Below are 21,460 nucleotides of genomic sequence, written 5' to 3'. Positions count from 1 at the left end.
TGGCCCAAAGCATCCCGATTGAATGCAGTGGATTCCATGCAGCGTGTTTGAATGCAGTGGATTCCATGCAGCATGGCCCAATGGTTCCCGATTGAATGCAGTGGTTGCAATGAAGCATGATTGAATGCAGTGGATTCCATGAAGCGTGGCCCTATGGTACCCGATTAAATGCACTGGTTGCAATGAAGCATGATTGAATGCAATTTATTCCATGCAGCATGGAGAAATTGAACCCTATTAAATGCAGGGGATTTTATGCAGCATGATTGAATGCAGTGGATTCCATGCAGCATGATTGAATGAAGTAGATTCCATGCAGTGAGGCCCAATGCATCCCGATTAAATGCAGTGGATTTTATGCAGCGAGGCCCAAATATCCCGATTGAATGCAGTGGTTCCATGCGGCGTCACTGAATGCAGTGGATTCGATGCAGCATGGTAAAATGCATCCCGATTGAACCCAGTGTATTCCATGAAGCATGGCTAAATCGATCCCGATTGAATGCAGTGGATTCGATGCAGCGTGGTCCAATGGATCTCGAGAGAATGCAGTGGATTCCATGCAGTGTGGTGCAATGGATTTCGATTGAACGAAGTGGATTCCATGCATTTTGGCGCAATGATCCCAATTGAATGCAGTGAATTCCATGCAGCGTGATTGAATACAGTATACTCCATACAGCGTGGTAAAATGCATCCCGATTGAATGCAGTGAATTCCATGCAGCTTGATTGAATGCAGTTGATTCCATGGAGCGTGGCCCAATGCATCCCGATTAAATGCAGTGGATTTTATGCAGCATGGCCCAAAGCATCCCGATTGAAGGTAGTGCATTCCATGCAGCATCACTGAATGCAGTGGATTCCATGCAGCATGGTAAAATGCATCCCGATTGAACGCAGTGTATTCCATGAAGCATGGCTAAATGGATCCAGATTGAATGCAGTGGATTCCATGCAGCATGGCCCAATCGATCTCGATTGAACGCAGTGTATTCCATGCAGAGAGGCCCAATGAATCCCAATTGAATGCAGTGGATTCCATGCAGCATGGCGCAATGGATGTCGATTGAATGGAGTGGTTTCCCTGCAATGTGGCACAATGGATCCCGATTGACTGCAGTGGATTCCATGCAGCGTCACTGAATGCAGTGGATTCCATGCAGAATGGTAAAATGCATCCCGATTGATGCAGTGGATTCCAGGCAGTGTCATTGAATGCAGTGGATTCCATGCAGCATGGTAAAATGCATCCCGATTGAACGCAGTGCATTCCATGCAGCGGGGTTAAATGGATCCCGATTGAATGCAGTGGATTCCATGCATTGTGGCCCAATGGATCTCGATTGAATGCAGTGGATTCCATGCAGCGTGTTTGAATGCAGTGTATGCCATGCAGCGTGAAGAAATGGAACCCTATTGAATGCAGTGGATTCCATGCAGCATGATTGAATGCAGTGGATTCCATGCAGCATGATTGAATGCAGTGGATTCCAGGCAGCGAGGCCCAATGAATCCCGATTGAATGCAGTGGATAATATCCAGCATGGCCCAAAGCATCCCGATTGAATGCAGTGGATTCCATGCAGTGTGGTGCAATGGATTTTGATTGAACGCGGTGGATTCCATGCATTTTGCCACAATGGATCCCAATTGAATGCAGTGAATTCCATGCAGCGTGATTGAATACAGTATACTCCATACAGCGTGGTAAAATGCATCCTGATTGAATGCAGTGGATTCCATGCAGCTAGAATGAATGCAATTGATTCCATGGAGCGTGGCCCAATGCATCCCGATTAAATGCAGTGGATTTTATGCAGCATGGCCCAAAGCATCCCGATTGAAGGTAGTGCACTTCATGCAGCATCACTGAATGCAGTGGATTCGATGCAGCATGGTAAAATGCATCCCGATTGATCGCAGTGTTTTCCATACAGCGGGGTTAAATGGATCCCGATTGAATGCAGTGGATTCCATGCAGCATGGCCCAATCGATCTCGATTGAACGCAGTGTATTCCATGCAGAGAGGCCCAATGAATCCCAATTGAATGCAGTGGATTCCATGCAGCATGGCGCAATGGATGTCGATTGAATGGAGTGGTTTCCCTGCAATGTGGCACAATGGATCCCGATTGACTGCAGTGGATTCCATGCAGCGTCACTGAATGCAGTGGATTCCATGCAGAATGGTAAAATGCATCCCGATTGATGCAGTGGATTCCATGCAGTGTCATTGAATGCAGTGGATTCCATGCAGCATGGTAAAATGCATCCCGATTGAACGCAGTGCATTCCATGCAGCGGGGTTAAATGGATCCCGATTGAATGCAGTGGATTCCTTGCAGCGTGGCCCAATGGATCTCGTTTGAATGCAGTGGATTCCATGCAGCGTGTTTGAATGCAGTGTATGCCATGCAGCGTGAAGAAATGGAACCCTATTGAATGCAGTGGATTCCATGCAGCATGATTGAATGCAGTGGAGTCCATGCAGCATGATTGAATGCAGTGGATTCCAGGCAGCGAGGCCCAATGAATCCCAATTGAATGCAGTGGATATTATCCAGCATGGCCCAAAGCATCCCGATTGAATGCAGTGGATTCCATGCAGCGTGTTTGAATGCAGTGGATTCCATGCAGCATGGCCCAATGGTTCCCGATTGAATGCAGTGGTTGCAATGAAGCATGATTGAATGCAGTGGATTCCATGAAGCGTGGCCCTATGGTACCCGATTGAATGCACTGGTTGCAATGAAGCATGATTGAATGCAGTGGATTCCATGCAGCATGGAGAAATTGAACCCTATTAAATGCAGGGGATTTTATGCAGCATGATTGAATGCAGTGGATTCCATGCAGCATGATTGAATGCAGTGGATTCCAGGCAGCGAGGCCCAATGAATCCCGATTGAATGCAGTGGATATTATCCAGCATGGCCCAAAGCATCCCGATTGAATGCAGTGGATTCCATGCAGCGTGTTTGAATGCAGTGGATTCCATGCAGCATGGCCCAATGGTTCCCGATTGAATGCAGTGGTTGCAATGAAGCATGATTGAATGCAGTGGATTCCATGGAGCGTGGCCCTATGGTACCCGATTGAATGCACTGGTTGCAATGAAGCATGATTGAATGCAGTGGATTCCATGCAGCATGGAGAAATTGAACCCTATTAAATGCAGGGGATTTTATGCAGCATGATTGAATGCAGTGGATTCCATGCAGCATGATTGAATGCAGTAGATTCCATGCAGTGAGGCCCAATGCATCCCGATTAAATGCAGTGGATTTTATGCAGCGAGGCCCAAAGTATCCCGATTGAATGCAGTGGTTCCATGCGCCGTCACTGAATGCAGTGGATTCGATGCAGCATTGTAAAATGCATCCCCTGAACCCAGTGTATTCCATGAAGCATGGCTAAATCGATCCCGATTGAATGCAGTGGATTCGATGCAGCGTGGTCCAATGGATCTCGAGAGAATGCAGTGGATTCCATGCAGTGTGGTGCAATTGATTTCGATTGAACGAAGTGGATTCCATGCATTTTGGCGCAATGATCCCAATTGAATGCAGTGAATTCCATGCAGCGTGATTGAATACAGTATACTCCATACAGCGTGGTAAAATGCATCCCGATTGAATGCAGTGGATTCCATGCAGCTTGATTGAATGCAGTTGATCCCATGGAGCGTGTCCCAATGCATCCCGATTAAATGCAGTGGATTTTATGCAGCATGGCCCAAAGCATCCCGATTGAAGGTAGTGCATTCCATGCAGCATCACTGAATGCAGTGGATTCCATGCAGCATGGTAAAATGCATCCCGATTGAACGCAGTGTATTCCATGAAGCATGGCTAAATGGATCCAGATTGAATGAGGTGGATTCCATGCAGCATGGCCAATCGATCTCGATTGAACGCAGTGTATTCCATGCAGAGAGGCACAATGAATCCCAATTGAATGCAGTGGATTCCATGCAGCATGGTGCAATGGATGTCGATTAAATGGAGTGGTTTCCCTGCAATGTGGCACAATGGATCCCGATTGACTGCAGTGGATTCCATGCAGCGTCACTGAATGCAGTTGATTCCATGCAGCATGGTAAAATGCATCCCAATTGAACGAAGTGCATTCCATGCAGCGGGGTTAAATGGATCTCGATTGAATGCAGTGGATTCCATGCAGCGTGGCCCAATGGATCTCGATTGAATGCAGTGGATTCCATGCAGCGTGTTTGAATGCAGTGTATGCCATGCAGCGTGAAGAAATGGAACCCTATTGAATGCAGTGGATTTTATGCAGCATGATTGAATGCAGTGGAGTCCATGCAGCATGATTGAATGCAGTGGATTCCAGGCAGCGAGGCCCAATGAATCCCAATTGAATGCAGTGGATATTATCCAGCATGGCCCAAAGCATCCCGATTGAATGCAGTGGATTCCATGCAGCGTGTTTGAATGCAGTGGATTCCATGCAGCATGGCCCAATGGTTCCCGATTGAATGCAGTGGTTGCAATGAAGCATGATTGAATGCAGTGGATTCCATGAAGCGTGGCCCTATGGTACCCGATTGAATGCACTGGTTGCAATGAAGCATGATTGAATGCAGTGGATTCCATGCAGCATGGAGAAATTGAACCCTATTAAATGCAGGGGATTTTATGCAGCATGATTGAATGCAGTGGATTCCATGCAGCATGATTGAATGCAGTGGATTCCAGGCAGCGAGGCCCAATGAATCCCGATTGAATGCAGTGGATATTATCCAGCATGGCCCAAAGCATCCCGATTGAATGCAGTGGATTCCATGCAGCGTGTTTGAATGCAGTGGATTCCATGCAGCATGGCCCAATGGTTCCCGATTGAATGCAGTGGTTGCAATGAAGCATGATTGAATGCAGTGGATTCCATGGAGCGTGGCCCTATGGTACCCGATTGAATGCACTGGTTGCAATGAAGCATGATTGAATGCAGTGGATTCCATGCAGCATGGAGAAATTGAACCCTATTAAATGCAGGGGATTTTATGCAGCATGATTGAATGCAGTGGATTCCATGCAGCATGATTGAATGCAGTAGATTCCATGCAGTGAGGCCCAATGCATCCCGATTAAATGCAGTGGATTTTATGCAGCGAGGCCCAAAGTATCCCGATTGAATGCAGTGGTTCCATGCGCCGTCACTGAATGCAGTGGATTCGATGCAGCATTGTAAAATGCATCCCCTGAACCCAGTGTATTCCATGAAGCATGGCTAAATCGATCCCGATTGAATGCAGTGGATTCGATGCAGCGTGGTCCAATGGATCTCGAGAGAATGCAGTGGATTCCATGCAGTGTGGTGCAATTGATTTCGATTGAACGAAGTGGATTCCATGCATTTTGGCGCAATGATCCCAATTGAATGCAGTGAATTCCATGCAGCGTGATTGAATACAGTATACTCCATACAGCGTGGTAAAATGCATCCCGATTGAATGCAGTGGATTCCATGCAGCTTGATTGAATGCAGTTGATCCCATGGAGCGTGTCCCAATGCATCCCGATTAAATGCAGTGGATTTTATGCAGCATGGCCCAAAGCATCCCGATTGAAGGTAGTGCATTCCATGCAGCATCACTGAATGCAGTGGATTCCATGCAGCATGGTAAAATGCATCCCGATTGAACGCAGTGTATTCCATGAAGCATGGCTAAATGGATCCAGATTGAATGAGGTGGATTCCATGCAGCATGGCCAATCGATCTCGATTGAACGCAGTGTATTCCATGCAGAGAGGCACAATGAATCCCAATTGAATGCAGTGGATTCCATGCAGCATGGTGCAATGGATGTCGATTAAATGGAGTGGTTTCCCTGCAATGTGGCACAATGGATCCCGATTGACTGCAGTGGATTCCATGCAGCGTCACTGAATGCAGTTGATTCCATGCAGCATGGTAAAATGCATCCCAATTGAACGAAGTGCATTCCATGCAGCGGGGTTAAATGGATCTCGATTGAATGCAGTGGATTCCATGCAGCGTGGCCCAATGGATCTCGATTGAATGCAGTGGATTCCATGCAGCGTGTTTGAATGCAGTGTATGCCATGCAGCGTGAAGAAATGGAACCCTATTGAATGCAGTGGATTTTATGCAGCATGATTGAATGCAGTGGATTCCATGCAGCATGATTGAATGCAGTGGATTCCAGGCAGCGAGGCCCAATGAATCCCGATTGAATGCAGTGGATATTATCCAGCATGGCCCAAAGCATCCCGATTGAATGCAGTGGATTCCATGCAGCGTGTTTGAATGCAGTGGATTCCATGCAGCATGGCCCAATGGTTCCCGATTGAATGCAGTGGTTGCAATGAAGCATGATTGAATGCAGTGGATTCCATGAAGCGTGGCCCTATGGTACCCGATTAAATGCACTGGTTGCAATGAAGCATGATTGAATGCAATTTATTCCATGCAGCATGGAGAAATTGAACCCTATTAAATGCAGGGGATTTTATGCAGCATGATTGAATGCAGTGGATTCCATGCAGCATGATTGAATGAAGTAGATTCCATGCAGTGAGGCCCAATGCATCCCGATTAAATGCAGTGGATTTTATGCAGCGAGGCCCAAATATCCCGATTGAATGCAGTGGTTCCATGCGGCGTCACTGAATGCAGTGGATTCGATGCAGCATGGTAAAATGCATCCCGATTGAACCCAGTGTATTCCATGAAGCATGGCTAAATCGATCCCGATTGAATGCAGTGGATTCGATGCAGCATGGTCCAATGGATCTCGAGAGAATGCAGTGGATTCCATGCAGTGTGGTGCAATGGATTTCGATTGAACGAAGTGGATTCCATGCATTTTGGCGCAATGATCCCAATTGAATGCAGTGAATTCCATGCAGCGTGATTGAATACAGAATACTCCATACAGCGTGGTAAAATGCATCCCGATTGAATGCAGTGAATTCCATGCAGCTTGATTGAATGCAGTTGATTCCATGGAGCGTGGCCCAATGCATCCCGATTAAATGCAGTGGATTTTATGCAGCATGGCACAAAGCATCCCGATTGAAGGTAGTGCATTCCATGCAGCATCACTGAATGCAGTGGATTCCATGCAGCATGGTAAAATGCATCCCGATTGAACGCAGTGTATTCCATGAAGCATGGCTAAATGGATCCAGATTGAATGCAGTGGATTCCATGCAGCATGGCCCAATCGATCTCGATTGAACGCAGTGTATTCCATGCAGAGAGGCCCAATGAATCCCAATTGAATGCAGTGGATTCCATGCAGCATGGCGCAATGGATGTCGATTGAATGGAGTGGTTTCCCTGCAATGTGGCACAATGGATCCCGATTGACTGCAGTGGATTCCATGCAGCGTCACTGAATGCAGTGGATTCCATGCAGAATGGTAAAATGCATCCCGATTGATGCAGTGGATTCCAGGCAGTGTCATTGAATGCAGTGGATTCCATGCAGCATGGTAAAATGCATCCCGATTGAACGCAGTGCATTCCATGCAGCGGGGTTAAATGGATCCCGATTGAATGCAGTGGATTCCATGCATTGTGGCCCAATGGATCTCGATTGAATGCAGTGGATTCCATGCAGCGTGTTTGAATGCAGTGTATGCCATGCAGCGTGAAGAAATGGAACCCTATTGAATGCAGTGGATTCCATGCAGCATGATTGAATGCAGTGGATTCCATGCAGCATGATTGAATGCAGTGGATTCCAGGCAGCGAGGCCCAATGAATCCCGATTGAATGCAGTGGATAATATCCAGCATGGCCCAAAGCATCCCGATTGAATGCAGTGGATTCCATGCAGTGTGGTGCAATGGATTTTGATTGAACGCAGTGGATTCCATGCATTTTGCCACAATGGATCCCAATTGAATGCAGTGAATTCCATGCAGCGTGATTGAATACAGTATACTCCATACAGCGTGGTAAAATGCATCCTGATTGAATGCAGTGGATTCCATGCAGCTAGAATGAATGCAATTGATTCCATGGAGCGTGGCCCAATGCATCCCGATTAAATGCAGTGGATTTTATGCAGCATGGCCCAAAGCATCCCGATTGAAGGTAGTGCACTTCATGCAGCATCACTGAATGCAGTGGATTCGATGCAGCATGGTAAAATGCATCCCGATTGATCGCAGTGTTTTCCATACAGCGGGGTTAAATGGATCCCGATTGAATGCAGTGGATTCCATGCAGCATGGCCCAATCGATCTCGATTGAACGCAGTGTATTCCATGCAGAGAGGCCCAATGAATCCCAATTGAATGCAGTGGATTCCATGCAGCATGGCGCAATGGATGTCGATTGAATGGAGTGGTTTCCCTGCAATGTGGCACAATGGATCCCGATTGACTGCAGTGGATTCCATGCAGCGTCACTGAATGCAGTGGATTCCATGCAGAATGGTAAAATGCATCCCGATTGATGCAGTGGATTCCATGCAGTGTCATTGAATGCAGTGGATTCCATGCAGCATGGTAAAATGCATCCCGATTGAACGCAGTGCATTCCATGCAGCGGGGTTAAATGGATCCCGATTGAATGCAGTGGATTCCTTGCAGCGTGGCCCAATGGATCTCGTTTGAATGCAGTGGATTCCATGCAGCGTGTTTGAATGCAGTGTATGCCATGCAGCGTGAAGAAATGGAACCCTATTGAATGCAGTGGATTCCATGCAGCATGATTGAATGCAGTGGAGTCCATGCAGCATGATTGAATGCAGTGGATTCCAGGCAGCGAGGCCCAATGAATCCCAATTGAATGCAGTGGATATTATCCAGCATGGCCCAAAGCATCCCGATTGAATGCAGTGGATTCCATGCAGCGTGTTTGAATGCAGTGGATTCCATGCAGCATGGCCCAATGGTTCCCGATTGAATGCAGTGGTTGCAATGAAGCATGATTGAATGCAGTGGATTCCATGAAGCGTGGCCCTATGGTACCCGATTGAATGCACTGGTTGCAATGAAGCATGATTGAATGCAGTGGATTCCATGCAGCATGGAGAAATTGAACCCTATTAAATGCAGGGGATTTTATGCAGCATGATTGAATGCAGTGGATTCCATGCAGCATGATTGAATGCAGTGGATTCCAGGCAGCGAGGCCCAATGAATCCCGATTGAATGCAGTGGATATTATCCAGCATGGCCCAAAGCATCCCGATTGAATGCAGTGGATTCCATGCAGCGGGTTTGAATGCAGTGGATTCCATGCAGCATGGCCCAATGGTTCCCGATTGAATGCAGTGGTTGCAATGAAGCATGATTGAATGCAGTGGATTCCATGGAGCGTGGCCCTATGGTACCCGATTGAATGCACTGGTTGCAATGAAGCATGATTGAATGCAGTGGATTCCATGCAGCATGGAGAAATTGAACCCTATTAAATGCAGGGGATTTTATGCAGCATGATTGAATGCAGTGGATTCCATGCAGCATGATTGAATGCAGTAGATTCCATGCAGTGAGGCCCAATGCATCCCGATTAAATGCAGTGGATTTTATGCAGCGAGGCCCAAAGTATCCCGATTGAATGCAGTGGTTCCATGCGCCGTCACTGAATGCAGTGGATTCGATGCAGCATTGTAAAATGCATCCCCTGAACCCAGTGTATTCCATGAAGCATGGCTAAATCGATCCCGATTGAATGCAGTGGATTCGATGCAGCGTGGTCCAATGGATCTCGAGAGAATGCAGTGGATTCCATGCAGTGTGGTGCAATTGATTTCGATTGAACGAAGTGGATTCCATGCATTTTGGCGCAATGATCCCAATTGAATGCAGTGAATTCCATGCAGCGTGATTGAATACAGTATACTCCATACAGCGTGGTAAAATGCATCCCGATTGAATGCAGTGGTTTCCATGCAGCTTGATTGAATGCAGTTGATTCCATGGAGCGTGTCCCAATGCATCCCGATTAAATGCAGTGGATTTTATGCAGGATGGCCCAAAGCATCCCGATTGAAGGTAGTGCATTCCATGCAGCATCACTGAATGCAGTGGATTCCATGCAGCATGGTAAAATGCATCCCGATTGAACGCAGTGTATTCCATGAAGCATGGCTAAATGGATCCAGATTGAATGAGGTGGATTCCATGCAGCATGGCCAATCGATCTCGATTGAACGCAGTGTATTCCATGCAGAGAGGCACAATGAATCCCAATTGAATGCAGTGGATTCCATGCAGCATGGTGCAATGGATGTCGATTAAATGGAGTGGTTTCCCTGCAATGTGGCACAATGGATCCCGATTGACTGCAGTGGATTCCATGCAGCGTCACTGAATGCAGTTGATTCCATGCAGCATGGTAAAATGCATCCCAATTGAACGAAGTGCATTCCATGCAGCGGGGTTAAATGGATCTCGATTGAATGCAGTGGATTCCATGCAGCGTGGCCCAATGGATCTCGATTGAATGCAGTGGATTCCATGCAGCGTGTTTGAATGCAGTGTATGCCATGCAGCGTGAAGAAATGGAACCCTATTGAATGCAGTGGATTTTATGCAGCATGATTGAATGCAGTGGATTCCATGCAGCATGATTGAATGCAGTGGATTCCAGGCAGCGAGGCCCAATGAATCCCGATTGAATGCAGTGGATATTATCCAGCATGGCCCAAAGCATCCCGATTGAATGCAGTGGATTCCATGCAGCGTGTTTGAATGCAGTGGATTCCATGCAGCATGGCCCAATGGTTCCCGATTGAATGCAGTGGTTGCAATGAAGCATGATTGAATGCAGTGGATTCCATGAAGCGTGGCCCTATGGTACCCGATTAAATGCACTGGTTGCAATGAAGCATGATTGAATGCAATTTATTCCATGCAGCATGGAGAAATTGAACCCTATTAAATGCAGGGGATTTTATGCAGCATGATTGAATGCAGTGGATTCCATGCAGCATGATTGAATGAAGTAGATTCCATGCAGTGAGGCCCAATGCATCCCGATTAAATGCAGTGGATTTTATGCAGCGAGGCCCAAATATCCCGATTGAATGCAGTGGTTCCATGCGGCGTCACTGAATGCAGTGGATTCGATGCAGCATGGTAAAATGCATCCCGATTGAACCCAGTGTATTCCATGAAGCATGGCTAAATCGATCCCGATTGAATGCAGTGGATTCGATGCAGCGTGGTCCAATGGATCTCGAGAGAATGCAGTGGATTCCATGCAGTGTGGTGCAATGGATTTCGATTGAACGAAGTGGATTCCATGCATTTTGGCGCAATGATCCCAATTGAATGCAGTGAATTCCATGCAGCGTGATTGAATACAGTATACTCCATACAGCGTGGTAAAATGCATCCCGATTGAATGCAGTGAATTCCATGCAGCTTGATTGAATGCAGTTGATTCCATGGAGCGTGGCCCAATGCATCCCGATTAAATGCAGTGGATTTTATGCAGCATGGCACAAAGCATCCCGATTGAAGGTAGTGCATTCCATGCAGCATCACTGAATGCAGTGGATTCCATGCAGCATGGTAAAATGCATCCCGATTGAACGCAGTGTATTCCATGAAGCATGGCTAAATGGATCCAGATTGAATGCAGTGGATTCCATGCAGCATGGCCCAATCGATCTCGATTGAACGCAGTGTATTCCATGCAGAGAGGCCCAATGAATCCCAATTGAATGCAGTGGATTCCATGCAGCATGGCGCAATGGATGTCGATTGAATGGAGTGGTTTCCCTGCAATGTGGCACAATGGATCCCGATTGACTGCAGTGGATTCCATGCAGCGTCACTGAATGCAGTGGATTCCATGCAGAATGGTAAAATGCATCCCGATTGATGCAGTGGATTCCAGGCAGTGTCATTGAATGCAGTGGATTCCATGCAGCATGGTAAAATGCATCCCGATTGAACGCAGTGCATTCCATGCAGCGGGGTTAAATGGATCCCGATTGAATGCAGTGGATTCCTTGCAGCGTGGCCCAATGGATCTCGTTTGAATGCAGTGGATTCCATGCAGCGTGTTTGAATGCAGTGTATGCCATGCAGCGTGAAGAAATGGAACCCTATTGAATGCAGTGGATTCCATGCAGCATGATTGAATGCAGTGGAGTCCATGCAGCATGATTGAATGCAGTGGATTCCAGGCAGCGAGGCCCAATGAATCCCAATTGAATGCAGTGGATATTATCCAGCATGGCCCAAAGCATCCCGATTGAATGCAGTGGATTCCATGCAGCGTGTTTGAATGCAGTGGATTCCATGCAGCATGGCCCAATGGTTCCCGATTGAATGCAGTGGTTGCAATGAAGCATGATTGAATGCAGTGGATTCCATGAAGCGTGGCCCTATGGTACCCGATTGAATGCACTGGTTGCAATGAAGCATGATTGAATGCAGTGGATTCCATGCAGCATGGAGAAATTGAACCCTATTAAATGCAGGGGATTTTATGCAGCATGATTGAATGCAGTGGATTCCATGCAGCATGATTGAATGCAGTGGATTCCAGGCAGCGAGGCCCAATGAATCCCGATTGAATGCAGTGGATATTATCCAGCATGGCCCAAAGCATCCCGATTGAATGCAGTGGATTCCATGCAGCGTGTTTGAATGCAGTGGATTCCATGCAGCATGGCCCAATGGTTCCCGATTGAATGCAGTGGTTGCAATGAAGCATGATTGAATGCAGTGGATTCCATGGAGCGTGGCCCTATGGTACCCGATTGAATGCACTGGTTGCAATGAAGCATGATTGAATGCAGTGGATTCCATGCAGCATGGAGAAATAGAACCCTATTAAATGCAGGGGATTTTATGCAGCATGATTGAATGCAGTGGATTCCATGCAGCATGATTGAATGCAGTAGATTCCATGCAGTGAGGCCCAATGCATCCCGATTAAATGCAGTGGATTTTATGCAGCGAGGCCCAAAGTATCCCGATTGAATGCAGTGGTTCCATGCGCCGTCACTGAATGCAGTGGATTCGATGCAGCATTGTAAAATGCATCCCCTGAACCCAGTGTATTCCATGAAGCATGGCTAAATCGATCCCGATTGAATGCAGTGGATTCGATGCAGCGTGGTCCAATGGATCTCGAGAGAATGCAGTGGATTCCATGCAGTGTGGTGCAATTGATTTCGATTGAACGAAGTGGATTCCATGCATTTTGGCGCAATGATCCCAATTGAATGCAGTGAATTCCATGCAGCGTGATTGAATACAGTATACTCCATACAGCGTGGTAAAATGCATCCCGATTGAATGCAGTGGATTCCATGCAGCTTGATTGAATGCAGTTGATCCCATGGAGCGTGTCCCAATGCATCCCGATTAAATGCAGTGGATTTTATGCAGCATGGCCCAAAGCATCCCGATTGAAGGTAGTGCATTCCATGCAGCATCACTGAATGCAGTGGATTCCATGCAGCATGGTAAAATGCATCCCGATTGAACGCAGTGTATTCCATGAAGCATGGCTAAATGGATCCAGATTGAATGAGGTGGATTCCATGCAGCATGGCCAATCGATCTCGATTGAACGCAGTGTATTCCATGCAGAGAGGCACAATGAATCCCAATTGAATGCAGTGGATTCCATGCAGCATGGTGCAATGGATGTCGATTAAATGGAGTGGTTTCCCTGCAATGTGGCACAATGGATCCCGATTGACTGCAGTGGATTCCATGCAGCGTCACTGAATGCAGTTGATTCCATGCAGCATGGTAAAATGCATCCCAATTGAACGAAGTGCATTCCATGCAGCGGGGTTAAATGGATCTCGATTGAATGCAGTGGATTCCATGCAGCGTGGCCCAATGGAACTCGATTGAATGCACTGGAATCCATGCAGCGTGTTTGAATGCAGTGTATGCCATGCAGCGTGAAGAAATGGAACCCTATTGAATGCAGTGGATTTTATGCAGCATGATTGAATGCAGTGGATTCCATGCAGCATGATTGAATGCAGTGGATTCCAGGCAGCGAGGCCCAATGAATCCCGATTGAATGCAGTGGATATTATCCAGCATGGCCCAAAGCATCCCGATTGAATGCAGTGGATTCCATGCAGCGTGTTTGAATGCAGTGGATTCCATGCAGCATGGCCCAATGGTTCCCGATTGAATGCAGTGGTTGCAATGAAGCATGATTGAATGCAGTGAATTCCATGAAGTGTGGCCCTATGGTACCCGATTAAATGCACTGGTTGCAATGAAGCATGATTGAATGCAATTTATTCCATGCAGCATGGAGAAATTGAACCCTATTAAATGCAGGGGATTTTATGCAGCATGATTGAATGCAGTGGATTCCATGCAGCATGATTGAATGAAGTAGATTCCATGCAGTGAGGCCCAATGCATCCCGATTAAATGCAGTGGATTTTATGCAGCGAGGCCCAAATATCCCGATTGAATGCAGTGGTTCCATGCGGCGTCACTGAATGCAGTGGATTCGATGCAGCATGGTAAAATGCATCCCGATTGAACCCAGTGTATTCCATGAAGCATGGCTAAATCGATCCCGATTGAATGCAGTGGATTCGATGCAGCGTGGTCCAATGGATCTCGAGAGAATGCAGTGGATTCCATGCAGTGTGGTGCAATGGATTTCGATTGAACGAAGTGGATTCCATGCATTTTGGCGCAATGATCCCAATTGAATGCAGTGAATTCCATGCAGCGTGATTGAATACAGTATACTCCATACAGCGTGGTAAAATGCATCCCGATTGAATGCAGTGAATTCCATGCAGCTTGATTGAATGCAGTTGATTCCATGGAGCGTGGCCCAATGCATCCCGATTAAATGCAGTGGATTTTATGCAGCATGGCACAAAGCATCCCGATTGAAGGTAGTGCATTCCATGCAGCATCACTGAATGCAGTGGATTCCATGCAGCATGGTAAAATGCATCCCGATTGAACGCAGTGTATTCCATGAAGCATGGCTAAATGGATCCAGATTGAATGCAGTGGATTCCATGCAGCATGGCCCAATCGATCTCGATTGAACGCAGTGTATTCCATGCAGAGAGGCCCAATGAATCCCAATTGAATGCAGTGGATTCCATGCAGCATGGCGCAATGGATGTCGATTGAATGGAGTGGTTTCCCTGCAATGTGGCACAATGGATCCCGATTGACTGCAGTGGATTCCATGCAGCGTCACTGAATGCAGTGGATTCCATGCAGAATGGTAAAATGCATCCCGATTGATGCAGTGGATTCCAGGCAGTGTCATTGAATGCAGTGGATTCCATGCAGCATGGTAAAATGCATCCCGATTGAACGCAGTGCATTCCATGCAGCGGGGTTAAATGGATCCCGATTGAATGCAGTGGATTCCATGCATTGTGGCCCAATGGATCTCGATTGAATGCAGTGGATTCCATGCAGCGTGTTTGAATGCAGTGTATGCCATGCAGCGTGAAGACATGGAACCCTATTGAATGCAGTGGATTCCATGCAGCATGATTGAATGCAGTGGATTCCATGCAGCATGATTGAATGCAGTGGATTCCAGGCAGCGAGGCCCAATGAATCCCGATTGAATGCAGTGGATAATATCCAGCATGGCCCAAAGCATCCCGATTGAATGCAGTGGATTCCATGCAGTGTGGTGCAATGGATTTTGATTGAACGCAGTGGATTCCATGCATTTTGCCACAATGGATCCCAATTGAATGCAGTGAATTCCATGCAGCGTGATTGAATACAGTATACTCCATACAGCGTGGTAAAATGCATCCTGATTGAATGCAGTGGATTCCATGCAGCTTGAATGAATGCAATTGATTCCATGGAGCGTGGCCCAATGCATCCCGATTAAATGCAGTGGATTTTATGCAGCATGGCCCAAAGCATCCCGATTGAAGGTAGTGCACTTCATGCAGCATCACTGAATGCAGTGGATTCGATGCAGCATGGTAAAATGCATCCCGATTGAACGCAGTGTATTCCATGAAGCATGGCAAAATGGATCCCGATTGAATGCAGTGGATTCCATGCAGCTTGGCCCAATGGATCTCGATTGAACGCAGTGTATTCCTTGCAGTGAGGCCCAATGAATCCCAATTGAATGCAGTGGATTCCATGTAGCATGGTGCAATGGATGTCGATTGAATGCAGTGGTTTCCCTGCAATGTGGCACAATGGATCCGGATTGACTGCAGTGGATTCCATGCAGCGTCACTGAATGCAGTGGATTCCATGCAGAATGGTAAAATGCATCCCGATTGATGCAGTGGATTCCATGCAGTGTCATTGAATGCAGTGGATTCCATGCAGCATGGTAAAATGCATCCCAATTGAACGCAGTGCATTCCATGCAGCGGGGTTAAATGGATCCCGATTGAATGCAGTGGATTCCATGCAGCGTGGCCCAATGGATCTCGATTGAATGCAGTGGATTCCATGCAGCGTGTTTGAATGTAGTGTATGCCATGCAGCGTGAAGAAATGAAACCCTATTGAATGCAGTAGATTTTATGCAGCATGATTGAATGCAGTGGATTCCATGCAGCATGATTGAATGCAGTGGATTCCAGGCAGCGAGGCCCAATGAATCCCGATTGAATGCAGTGGATATTATCCAGCATGGCCCAAAGCATCCCGATTGAATGCAGTGGATTCCATGCAGCGTGTTTGAATGCAGTGGATTCCATGCAGCATGGGCCAATGGTTCCCGATTGAATGCAGTGGTTGCAATGAAGCATGATTAAATGCAGTGGATTCCATGAAGCGTGGCCCTATGGTACCCGATTGAATGCACTGGTTGCAATGAAGTATGATTGAATGCAGTGGATTCCATGCAGCATGGAGAAATTGAACCCTATTAAATGCAGGGGATTTTATGCAGCATGATTGAATGCAGTGGATTCCATGCAGCATGATTGAATGCAGTAGATTCCATGCAGTGAGGCCCAATGCATCCCGATTAAATGCAGTGGATTTTATGCAGCGAGGCCCAAAGCATCCCGATTGAATGCAGTGGATTCCATGCGGCGTCACTGAATGCCGTGGATTCGATGCAGCATGGTAAAATGCATCCCGATTGTACCCAGTGTATTCCATGCAGCGTGATAAATGGATCCCGATTGAATGCAGTGGATTCCATGCAGCGTGGCCCAATGGATCTCGAGAGAATGCAGTGGATTCCATGCAGTTTGGTGCAATGGATTTTGATTGATCGCAGTGGATTCCATGCATTTTGGCACAATGGATCCCAATTGAATGCAGTGAATTACATGCAGCGTGATTGAATGCAGTACATTCCATGCAGCATGGTAAAATGCATCCCGATTAAATGCAGTGGATTCCATCCAGCTTGATTGAATGCAGTTGATTCCATGGAGCGTGGCCCAATGCATCCCGATTAAATGCAGTGGATTTTATGCAGCATGGCCCAAAGCATCCCGATTGAAGGTAGTGCATTCCATGCAGCATCACTGAATGCAGTGGATTCCATGCAGCATGGTAAAATGCATCCCGATTGAACCCAGTGTATTCCATGCAGCGTGGCTAAATGGATCCCGATTGAATGCAGTGGATTCGATGCAGCGTGGCCCAATGGATCTCGAGAGAATGCAGTGCATTCCATGCACTGTGGTGCAATTGATTTCAATTGATCGCAGTGGATTCCATGCATTTTGGTGCAATGTATCCCAATTGAATGCAGTGAATTCCATGCAGCGTGATTGAATACAGTATACTCCATACAGCATGGTAAAATGCATCCCGATTGAATGCAGTGGATTCCATGCAGCTTGATTGAATGCAGTTGATTCCATGGAGCGTGGCCCAATGCATCCCGATTAAATGCAGTGGATTTTATGCAGCATGGCCCAAAGCATCCCGATTGAAGGTAGTGCATTCCATGCAGCATCACTGAATGCAGTGGATTCCATGCAGCATGGTAAAATGCATCCCGATTGAATGCAGTGGATTCCATGCAGCGTGGCTAAATGGATCTCGATTGAATGCAGTGGATTACATGCAGCGTGTTTGAATGCAGTGTATGCCATGCAGCGTGAAGAAATGGAACCCTATTGAATGCAGTGGATTCCATGCAGCATGATTGAATGCAGTGGATTCCATGCAGCATGATTTAATGCAGTGGATTCCAGGCAGCAACGCCAAATGAATCCCGATTGAATGCAGTAGATATTATCCAGCATGGCCCAAAACATCCCGATTGAATGCAGTGGATTCCATGCAGCGTGTTTGAATGCAGTGGATTCCATGCAGCATGGCCCAATGGTTCCGGATTGAATGCAGTGGTTGCAATGAAGCATGATTAAATGCAGTGGATTCCATGAAGCGTGGCCCTATGGTACCCGATTGAATGCACTGGTTGCAATGAAGTATGATTGAATGCAGTGGATTCCATGCAGCATGGAGAAATTGAACCCTATTAAATGCAGGGGATTTTATGCAGCATGATTGAATGCAGTGGATTCCATGCAGCATGATTGAATGCAGTAGATTCCATGCAGTGAGGCCCAATGCATCCCGATTAAATGCAGTGGATTTTATGCAGCGAGGCCCAAAGCATCCCGATTGAATGCAGTGGATTCCATGCAGCATCACTGAATGCAGTGGATTCGATGCAGCATGGTTAAATGCATCCCGATTGAACGCAGTGTATTCCATGCAGCGTGGCTAAATGGATCCCGATTGAATGCAGTGGATTCGATGCAGCGTGGCCCAATGGATCTCGAGAGAATGCAGTGGATTCCATGCAGTGTGGTGCAATGGATTTTGATTGAATGCAGTGGATTCCATGCATCGTTGCGCAATGGATCCCAATTGAATGCAGTGAATTCCTTGCAGCGTGATTGAATGCAGTACATTCCATGCAGCATGGTAAAATGCATCCCGATTAAATGCAGTGGATTCCATCCAGCTTGATTGAATGCAGTTGATTCCATGGAGCGTGGCCCAATGCATCCCGATTAAATGCAGTGGATTTTATGCAGCATGGCCCAAAGCATCCCGATTGAAGGTAGTGCATTCCATGCAGCATCACTGAATGCAGTGGATTCCATGCAGCATGGTAAAATGCATCCCGATTGAATACATTGTATTCCATGAAGCATGGCTAAATGGATCCCGATTGAATGCAGTGGATTCCATGCAGCATAATGCAATGGATGTCGATTGAATGCAGTGGTTTCCCTGCAATGTGGCACAATGGATCCCGATTGACTGCAGTGGATTCCATGCAGCGTCACTGAATGCAGTGTACTCCATGCAGCATGGTAAAATGCATCCCGATTGAACGCAGTGTTTTCCATACAGCGGGGTTAAATGGATCCCGATTGAATGCAGTGGATTCCATGCAGCATGGCCCAATGGATCACGATTGAATGCAGAGAATTACATGCAGCGTGTTTGAATGCAGTGTATGCCATGCAGCGTGAAGAAATGGAACCCTATTGAATGCAGTGGATTCCATGCAGCATGATTGAATGCAGTGGGTTCCATGCAGCATGATTGAATGCAGTGGATTCCAGGCAGCGATGCCCAATGAATCCCAATTGAATGCAGGGGATATTATCCAGCATGGCCCAAAGCATCCCGATTGAATGCAGTGGATTCCATGCAGCGTGATTGAATGCAGTGCATTCCATGGAGCGTGGCCCTACGATACCCGATTGAATGCACTTGTTGCAATGAAGCATGATTGAATGCAGTGGATTCCATGGAGCGTGGCCCTATGGTACCCGATTGAATGCACTGGTTGCAATGAAGCATGATTGAATGCAGTGGATTCCATGCAGCATGGAGAAATTGAACCCTATTAAATGCAGGGGATTTTATGCAGCATGATTGAATGCAGTGGATTCCATGCAGCATGATTGAATGCAGTAGATTCCATGCAGTGAGGCCCAATGCATCCCGATTAAATGCAGTGGATTTTATGCAGCGAGGCCCAAAGCATCCCGATTGAATGCAGTGGATTCCATGCAGCGTCACTGAATGCAGTGGATTCGATGCAGCATGGTTAAATGCATCCCGATTGAACGCAGTGTATTCCATGCAGCGTGATAAATGGATCCCGATTGAATGCAGTGGATTCGATGCAGCGTGGCCCAATGGATCTCGAGAGAATGCAGTGGATTCCATGCAGTGTGGTGCAATGGATTTTGATTGAATGCAGTGGATTCCATGCATCGTTGCGCAATGGATCCCAATTGAATGCAGTGAATTCCATGCAGCGTGATTGAATGCAGTACATTCCATGCAGCATGGTAAAATGCATCCCGATTAAATGCAGTGGATTCCATGCAGCTTGATTGAATGCAGTTGATTCCATGGAGCGTGGCCCAATGCATCCCGATTAAATGCAGTGGATTTTATGCAGCATGGCCCAAAGCATCCCGATTGAAGGTAGTGCATTCCATGCAGCATCACTGAATGCAGTGGATTCCATGCAGCATGGTAAAATGCATCCCGATTGAATGCAGTGTATTCCATGAAGCATGGCTAAATGGATCCCGATTGAATGCAGTGGATTCCATGCAGCATGGTGCAATGGATGTCGATTGAATGCAGTGGTTTCCCTGCAATGTGGCACAATGGATCCCGATTGACTGCAGTGGATTCCATGCAGCGTCACTGAATGCAGTGGATTCCATGCAGCATGGTAAAATGCATCCCGATTGATCACAGTGTTTTCCATCCTGCGGGGTTAAATGGATCCCGATTGAATGCAGTGGATTCCATGCAGCGTGGCCCAATGGATCCCAATTGAATGCAGTGGATTCCATGCAGCATGTTTGAATGCAGTGTATGCCATGCAGCGTGAAGTAATGGAACCCTATTGAATGCAGTGGATTTTATGCAGCATGATTGAATGCAGTGGATTCCACGCAGGATGATTGAATGCAGTGGATTCCAGGCAGCGAGGCCCAATGAATCCCGATTGAATGCAGTGGATATTATCCAGCATGGCCCAAAGCATCCCGATTGAATGCAGTGGATTCCATGCAGCGTGTTTGAATGCAGTGGATTCCATGCAGCATGGCCCAATGGTTCCCGATTGAATGCAGTGGTTGCAATGAAGCATGATTGAATGCAGTGGATTCCATGAAGCGTGGCCCTATGGTACCCGATTGAATGCACTGGTTGCAATGAAGTATGATTGAATGCAGTGGATTCCATGCAGCATGGAGAAATTGAACCCTATTAAATGCAGGGGATTTTATGCAGCATGATTGAATGCAGTGGATTCCATGCAGCATGATTGAATGAAGTAGATTCCATGCAGTGAGGCCCAATGCATCCCGATTAAATGCAGTGGATTTTATGCAGCGAGGCCCAAAGCATCCCGATTGAATGCAGTGGATTACATGCAGCGTCACTGAATGCAGTGGATTCGATGCAGCATGGTTAAATGCATCCCGATTGAATGCAGTGTATTCCATGCAGCGTGATAAATGGATCCCGATTGAA

This window comes from Sus scrofa, chromosome 13 (genome assembly GCF_054392235.1).
Source record: "Sus scrofa isolate SSC_HxYL_T2T_F1_AM1 chromosome 13, Sscrofa_HxYL_maternal_Yorkshire_Landrace_v2.0, whole genome shotgun sequence".
Taxonomy (NCBI): Eukaryota; Metazoa; Chordata; class Mammalia; order Artiodactyla; family Suidae; genus Sus; species Sus scrofa.
This window is presented reverse-complemented; position numbering follows the sequence as displayed.